We start from the raw sequence: 8,717 nt of genomic DNA, 5'->3' as shown, positions 1-8,717 counted from the left end.
TGACACCAAATCCTACTACAGAAAACTTAAAATCCTTACCTGAACGCCGGTGCCAAAGTAGATGCTTGATCCCACCATCGAATCGATTGGGAGAGGGGGGAATGATCTGCCCTAACTTGGAAAGTGTTGGAACTTATAATTGTTATTAAAAATGTAAGTCCTATTTTTTTTTTTTTTTTTTTTGGTGAAAGTATGATAGCTCTTTTACTAGTTTTTTTAATTTGTAATTTTTTTAAAATTTTATTTATTATTTACTTATTCGATTAAATTCAAAAAAAAATTAAATGGAAGTAGTTACGAAAAGTATCGTAACTAATGTTATTTTTATCAAAGTTTACCATCTTTGAAATTGTTACGGAAAAAATGTCGTAATTAGTGAACCTGAAACGTTGAACGGGGGTGAAAATATTTTGTTACGTATTATATCGTAACTAAAACAACCATTTGTTACGTGACTATTTTAAAACCGTCTCCAGTTACAGGACTAAAATGATAAAGAAGTCCGGTTAGGCTTACAGTTAAATTTTAAAATTTTTATTATTTTTCGCTAGTATATTTTAGTTTTTGAAATTATTATCATTTTTGTTAGTATTATTTACATAAAAACTATCGAGATATTTTGCTAAACTTGGGGATTTTAATGCTGCTTCAGGAAAGGAACTAACCTGCAAAGGAGAGGCAGAGATAAACAAACTCAGGCCAAAATCAATCGCACACATGATGAATGAAAATTGTTTACAATCAAAGATTCCCTTGACACACTAATGGCTAAGCTAAATGTAAGCATGCGCTTCTAATTTTCCGAATAATTACATGTACGGGAAGAAATCATACAATTCTATTTTTGACGAAACCCTGCTTTAACGACTATAGAATTAACTTGTACTGGAGCTGCAGCTATAGAATTCGGACCTTCTACCATACCACCGAATTGACTTCCATCAAGACGACATAAGGCTGTACTAATCCTTCCTTTGCTGCCCCGTTGAATCCCATCTTTCCATAGGTGCCTTCATGTCCCACCCAAGCACTGTCCATTTTTGGGCTTTTTAAATTTCCATTGCTACGCAGACGCATAGCTGCACAGCCCCCGTTCTTGTAGGCTACGCCGATCATGCATACTTTTTATCACCACACTTGTAGGATGGAAAGATGACATAATCCCGTGGTATCAACCCCTTTTCCTTACAAATCCGTCCCTGCCTCGAGTGAAGACAAACCTCTGGCTGCTTTTCCAATAGCAGTACCGGCTCTGATCATGCCAAGGAGAGCTTGGGTGCTGAACTGGCTCTGAAAGTTTGGCTCCTTGAGAGTGGTGTCCGTCCACAGGAAGTTCCAGGGCTGCGGAGTCGGTTGGCGGCGCTATCATATGCCATAGCGGCTTCAGTTTCGGATTTAAAGGTTCCTAGCCGGATGCGCTGATGGTCTTCATATATCTGTGCACCCCAGTGCCCATTGATTTGGCACACCACACCTTTGAGTTTGGAAGCTGAGGCTACTGCAGGATGGGAACTGCTGCCAGAGTCAGATATGTCGCCTGTAGACAAGCTTTTTGCAGCAGTGTTGGAAAAGAGGCTCTCAAAGTCCGTGATTGGTGTTGGAAAACTTGGGCATTTTAATTCTGTTACAAAAATTACTGATTCAGAAAATAATTTATTCATGACTTTAGCGATGCCAATCGACAACCTTCTTTCAAGAAAATAATTAACCTGTAATGGAGCTGCAACTATCATGGGACCTTCTACAATACCACCAAATGGAGTTGCACATTGATATAATGTGAAACAGACCCTATACACAAAAAAAAAAAAAAAAAAAAATTATAATTAAGGATACACAACCAACTAGGGAAGTCCAAAGGTACCAATAATTATAACTTGAAGATTAAATATGAAATTATATATTTTTTTAAAAAAGGGTAAAATTTAAAACACCCAATTAAAAAATTAGTTTATTCCAAAATTAAATATAAGCACAACCTAGAGAAGCACACACACAAGAGGAAGTCATAGGAATGAAGTATAGTTTAACTGCTATGGAAAGATAAACATATTATGGACCATCATTGTCAAAACAAACAATCAATGTAGTTCATTTATGTAGCTACATACTAAACGAGCATTGTGATTGATGGTAAGTGCAATGATCTACAGCTTCACGACGTGTGGCATAACATTACACGATACATATATATAAATGCTTATAATGCAAGAAAATCATACAAAATAAAATAGAAACACATGCAATCTCAAGAGTGGGAATATGAGAAGTTACCAGTATGCTGAAATATATAATTTTTTCTTATCGACTGTGAGAATATACTGTTTGAAGTTCTCAAAAGAATCTGCAATCACAATTTTTCAGGATTAGTGTTTAAAGTGTAATCAAATTATTATACTCAGATCACAATTTAAAAAACACAAATCAATAATAAATCAATAATAAAAATCCCTTGGATGATTAGATCTTCTGCTTTCCATTGAATAATATAAATTACCTGAGGAGTTGAGCCTGGCAGTGTGGGTGGTCGATCCAGAGAAAGGGAAGCAAATTCTTATCATCTCACATACTCCAACCAACCGATGAAAATAATATAATATCCTTTATGTGACTATAGGTCCACTGGGCAGATATTTAAGCAGAGTTTCCTCAGGCACCAATCAAGCGGCCAGATCCGCCGTACAGGACGTATGCGCGCTGGGGTATTTATAACTGAGAGAACCCTAGGGTTCGGTGCCCAGCAAAAATTCATGGCGGCGCCAAATCAAACTTAAACCCTAATTTCCTAATTATGTTGTTTGCATTTTTATATTTAAAAAGAGTATAAATGTATTATAAGAAAAATTGGGCCTGAAGTTGATCAGCTTGTGCTTGGCTTGCAGTTAAGCTCATTTATTAAGTCCAAAAGTTGCCCAAATCAAAAATATATTAAGAAAGAAGTTGGATATGTGTAGGAGGAATGTGCAATCCAATATGAGAACAATAAAAATGCACACGAACATGTTTGATCAAACATCTATATACAATCCGCACAATCATCATCAACACTTTAGCTGTCTCCAGTAGAAAGAAAAAAGGTGAACATCATATTGCTTAGGCGACACTAAGCCAACCGTGTCAACAATTTGTCAATTTAGCAACTTACTAATTATAATTCATTAATATTTATTATACAATATAAAATGCTAGCATTAAATCAAACTTTTAATAACTTTAAAATAAATGGCAAAAATAAAATTTTCCTATAAAATTCCTTGTCGAGGATAATTGGTAGATTCCCAGATATGTCAATGCAACATACTAGTGGCGTATCATTAGCAAAAGATAATGCAAGTTGATGTAGAACAACCAGCAAAAATGTGTTGTATTAGATTGAAACATCAAATATAATATTTTTACAAACATTTAAGAGAAAGAGAGAGAAAATGTAAAGCAGAGAAAAGTATAAAATTAACATTTTTGAACATGAGCATCATATACAACAAATAACAACGTCCTCCAGAATAAATATCAAGAGAACATTAAGTTTGCAGCAACACAATTACAACACTCTCAATTTACAACAAGTTATCAAAGTGCTAAATTTTCCCTCCATCATAGTTCATCCTGGGACGAGCAAGAAAGTTTGATCTGCAATTGAAGGAAAGAACAGAACATTCACATGAGACATAAGAAAGGGACACACCATGATCACATACCGTGATAAACAAACTCCCGCCACAATCACCGGCGCACTTGACGAATGATTTTTTCTTTTTTTTTTTAAAATCAGATATTCCCTTGACGCACTAATGGATAAGCACTCTTCTAATTGTATTAGATGTATAGACATTATTTACATAGCAATTTTAGTCACTAAAGAGAAAATCACATCATCTTCTGCAAAACTTGGCCATTTTAGTTCGTTGGGGTTTGAATTTTCGGTTTGAGTTTTGTATAGTAAAAAAAATTGAATTGATATAATTATATATTGTGATATAAATGAGTATTGATACGATATTTTAAAATTTAAAATTAAAATTTTAGTATAATATAAAGAAATAAGTGTTTGATTTAACATTTTATGGAAGAACAAATTTGATAAATAGTATAAGACAACAAAAATATTTCAACCAAACACACAAGTAACTTTATAACAAATTTAGTGATTCAAATGCAAGACCATCTTTCAAGAAAAGAGCTAACCTGTATAGCGCTTGCAGCAATCGTTGGACCTTCTACTCTACCACTGAGTGCTCCCCCTCAGGACAAAGTAACGTGATATTCATCCTACCCTTTTTGCCACTTAGAACCCCATCCTTAAATGGAGCAATTGTACCAACCATTGAAACAAGTTCTAACTGACCCTACAAAAAAAAAATATATAATTATGATTAAAGGAATTAAATAGATGAATAAATAACAAAAAATCTGATAAAAATAAAAGTAAACAAATCTAAGGTTAATTCCAATCAAACAAGAATGAAAAAACAATATAGATGTCAGTAAATTAAGAAACCTCATATGCTGAGTGTTCCCATTCTTGCCCATAATGGCAGATTGTGCCGAGCGACAACATCCCACCGGTTGCATTCACGAAAACAACCCCTGGTTCTATCGTCGCAACTTCCATTACTTTTATGAATATATCCTGAAAAAATATGCCTAGAAGTTTAGTACATTAAAAGAGGAAGGATAGGAGCTCTCATCAAGGTAAAGAAATCATAGTTTAACGGCTACGGAGAGACAAATGTATGATGGAGATTAATCATCGTCAACATAAATAATCAATGTACTTCATGTATGTAACTACATATTTAATTACAAGCATACTGATTAATGATAAGTGCAATGATCTACTCCTTGACGACATGTGGCATACCATTATATGGCACACATATAAATGTTTATGATGCAAGTAAGTCATACAAGACAGATTAACACGGGAGCGGATCCTCAGTCGAACATTTATCCAATCTACTATGTCTAACCTATAAGAATCTAACATAGATTAAATGCTTATTATTATTTTTTTTTCTATTTTTTATTTTAAACCAAAAGCTGCAAATTTTGCAAATCAGTCCTCCCCTATTTCCTTTTCTTCCCCTGTTAACCGACTAACTCTCACACCCAAATTCTCCCCCCCCCCCACTCAAAATCGACCGATCGACCGGGCTGACGCCACCCGACGCAGCCCCCGGTGCAGCCGCCGCAGACCCACCCAAATCCTCCCCCCACCCCCACTCCCACCCCCACCCCTAAATCGACCGACTGCCGCTAACGCCACTGCCGACGCAGCCCCCGCCACAGCCGCTGAAGATCGAAATTCGACCTACCGCCCGGTCCCGCCGCCGAAATTCGTCAAGATCGGGAAATCTTGACTCGAATCTGCAATTGGGGTTGATTAATTTCAACCAACTGAATGATAAAAGATATGATCTTTATATACAAAAAAAGAAAAATTATAGAGCAAGAAAGAAAAATGACGCAGAGACAAACCACTTTTGCGGACTTTGAAATGCTCTGAGAAAACAAACCAGGCCCGTCTTACAGGGAACACCCACTACAAAAAAATAATATATTTGTAACGGAATTCCGTCCCTAATGTCCACGTAGCTAACGTAATTCTATTCCTAATTTCGTCTCTAATGTCATTAGTAATGGAAAAAGTAGATTTAGAGACAAAAAAGTTTTGTTACAAAAATAATTTTTTCTTGTAGTGACCATTTTCCTCAGCCACTCCATAGCCGCCGCCGAGCCAATTCAACGCCATTCTCTCTCTCCTCAAACTCCCTCTTCACCTGTATTTATACACGCATATATATATATATATTATACAGATTTTCCGCCTGATCACAGATTGGAGTCAAGATTTTTCTATGAATTCAAAGAGCTTTTGTTTGTAGACTCACCTGTAAAAATATGGACTTTACGTACTGAATGCAATATTGGGTGAATGTTACATTGTGTTTTATTGTTGGAAGGTTATGTTTGCATGCATGATATAAGATTTTGATTGATTAGTTTGTATTGCTAATACTAATAATAGAATGGTTGATATTGATGATTAGTAGAATGTATAAGCGTCAAGATACATATTTTGTTCCTGGGAATGCATTGGTTTATTTTGTGATTGTCATTGTAATCGACAAAGATCATTTCCGTTTTACTGAAGTTCTATCATATTAATATTAGAAATGGAATACATAAACGTCTTGCTTACTTAAATTAAATTAATGTAATATCACTAGTCTAAAATTCGAGCATTAGCAGAGAACAAGACGAGGGAGATTCCCTATCCAATTTAAATAAATGAAAACAATATTTATTTAATCATAATAATAATTTGATTTAATAACTATAGTAGCCTGTACAGAGCGGTCGGTTGGCGGAGGTAGCGGCTGGGGTGGACGGTCGGTCGAATTTGGGGGAGAGTTTGGAGGAGCTGCGTTGGCAGTCGCATTAGCGGCAGTCGGTCGATTTGGGGGTGGGAGTGGGGGTGGGGGGAGGATTTAGGTGGGTCTGCGGCGGCTGCACCGGGGGCTGCGTCGGGTGGCGTCAGCCCGGTCGATCGGTCGATTTTGGGTGGGGGGGGAGAATTTGGGTGTGAGAGTTAGTCGATTAACAGGGAAAGGAAATAAAATAGGGGATGACTGATTTGCAAAATTTGCAACTTTTGATTTAAAATAAAACAGGAAAAAAAAATAATAATAAGCATTTAACATCTGTCAGATTCTTATAGGTTAGACAGAGTAGATTGGATAAATGTTCGACTGAGGATCCGTTCCCGATTAACACAATTGTCAAGATTTTGCATAAGAGAAATTATTAGTATGTTGAAATATTTACCTTCCCTTTGTTGACCGTAAGGATATGCTTTTCGATAGATCCTGCTAGCAAAATTTGTGAAGAGTGTTTAAGGTTAGATCAAATTCATATACTTAGATAACAATTTTAAAAACGCAAAGCCATAATGAAAATCTCTGGAAGATTAGATCTTAAGCTTTACATTCAATAGTCTAACTTGAGGGTGTGGGCCTGTGGTTCGTGGCTGGCGCCATAGTCCTCTCTATGTGAGTTATCTTTGTGCGCACCATCGTTCAACAAGAAAATTAAACCTTCTACTTCGAAACTAATCTGTGTAAAATAAAAATAAAAAAAAAAAATTGCTACAACCATCTTGCAGGTGTTTGATTGAGTATTTGGAGCTCTTTCCTGTGTTTGAGAGAATGTCTAAGACAAGTACAGTGGGTATTGAAAAAAAAAAAATAGATAAAAGAAGCTTTTTAAAAGCAGGGACAATGAGGCAGAAGAAAAAACTGCTGTAGAAATACAAAATCTGCTTCAACTAGTGGGAGTGAACATTATAGAACTAAATGTTGGTTAGAGGTAATGCTTGTTTTTCTCATCTTTTTTTGGATGTATGATATCATGAGATATCAAATTTTATTGATGGAGAATGTTTGTGTTATTATATATATAGGCACACACTCTCACATTTGATAAGAGAACGATTAAAATTTGTAGAGAGAGTAGAATATATACACGCACTCTAACATTTTCAATAAATGATTGGTGTAGATTTGTATAGAGACAAAATAGAATTGTGAGACATTCAATGTTCATCTTGTACACCTATAAATTTACAATAATCATAATGGACAAACAAATTAGCCAACCAAAAACAAAGCTACGAGAACAAAAATTTAGATAGAAAGAAACTTATAAAAAATAATCATTTGATATCATGTTTTAATGTAAAATTTATTTTTAGTATAATAAAAAAATGTTTAATTTGACTATTTTTTGGGAATTTAGTGAATAATAAAAATCAAGTAAAATCTTTCAACCAAATACACAATTAATTTTATCACAAATTAAGTGATTTCAATCCAAGAGCTTTCAAGAAACGAACTAACCTATCCAGAAGTTGCAGCAATCACAGGATCTTCTACTCTACCACTGAATGGATTTCCATCAGGACAAAGTAATGTTGTATTCATCCTTCCCTTTTTGTCACTTAGAGTTCCATCTTTAAACGGAACAAATGTACAGACTATTGAAACAATTTCAAATAGACCCTACACAAAAAATAAATAAATAAATAATTATAAACAAGGCAATAGATAAATAATACACATGTAGACAAACCAAAAGGTAATCTCCAATCAAACAAGAATGGAAAATCAATATATGTGTCAGTTAATTAAGAAACCTTGTATATTGTGGGTTCACAATATTGCACAGGAAGGCAGATTGTGGCACATGATAAGTTGCAACTGGTTTCTTTCACAGAAAAAACCCCAAGTTCTGTTGTGGTAGCATCTCTAATTTTTCTTAGTATACCCTGAAAAAGTATGCCAATAAGTTCAACACAGTACAAGTGGAAGTGATAAGAGCTATCATTGAGGTAAAAAAAGTATAATTGAATGGCTATGGAAAGAAAAAATATATGATAAGAGATTAATCATCGTCAACATAATATTCAATGTAGTTCATTTTTATAAAGATACTATATTACGAACATAGCGATTAGTGACATGTTCAATGATCTAAACCTTGACTACGTCTGGCATATCATTAGATGGTACACGTATAAATTTTTACGATGCAAGTAAAATAATACAAAACTGATTAAAACATTTCATACTCATGCAATTGTCAAGAGTTTGCATAAGAGAAATTATTAGTATGTTGAAATATTTAACCTCTCCTTTGTTGTCATTGAGAATATGATG

At 34.8% G+C, this 8,717-nt stretch overlaps 1 long non-coding RNA gene across 1 annotated transcript; it reads right to left on the bottom strand.

Moving 5' to 3' along the window:
- Positions 1 to 878: 878 nt before the first annotated feature.
- LOC127262438 (uncharacterized) lies at positions 879 to 2,589 on the bottom strand. Its single transcript, XR_007841131.1, has 4 exons — positions 2,498 to 2,589; positions 2,275 to 2,344; positions 1,710 to 1,791; positions 879 to 1,621 (listed from the first exon to the last, which is right to left on the bottom strand). It is a non-coding gene; the product is annotated as an uncharacterized LOC127262438 (long non-coding RNA).
- Positions 2,590 to 8,717: the final 6,128 nt, after the last annotated feature.

This window comes from Andrographis paniculata, unplaced genomic scaffold (assembly GCF_009805555.1).
Source record: "Andrographis paniculata isolate CXL003 unplaced genomic scaffold, ASM980555v1 Contig65END, whole genome shotgun sequence".
Lineage (NCBI taxonomy): Eukaryota > Viridiplantae > Streptophyta > Magnoliopsida > Lamiales > Acanthaceae > Andrographis > Andrographis paniculata.
Note: the sequence above shows the minus strand (reverse complement) of the source record. Positions and strands in the feature narration are given on the sequence as shown.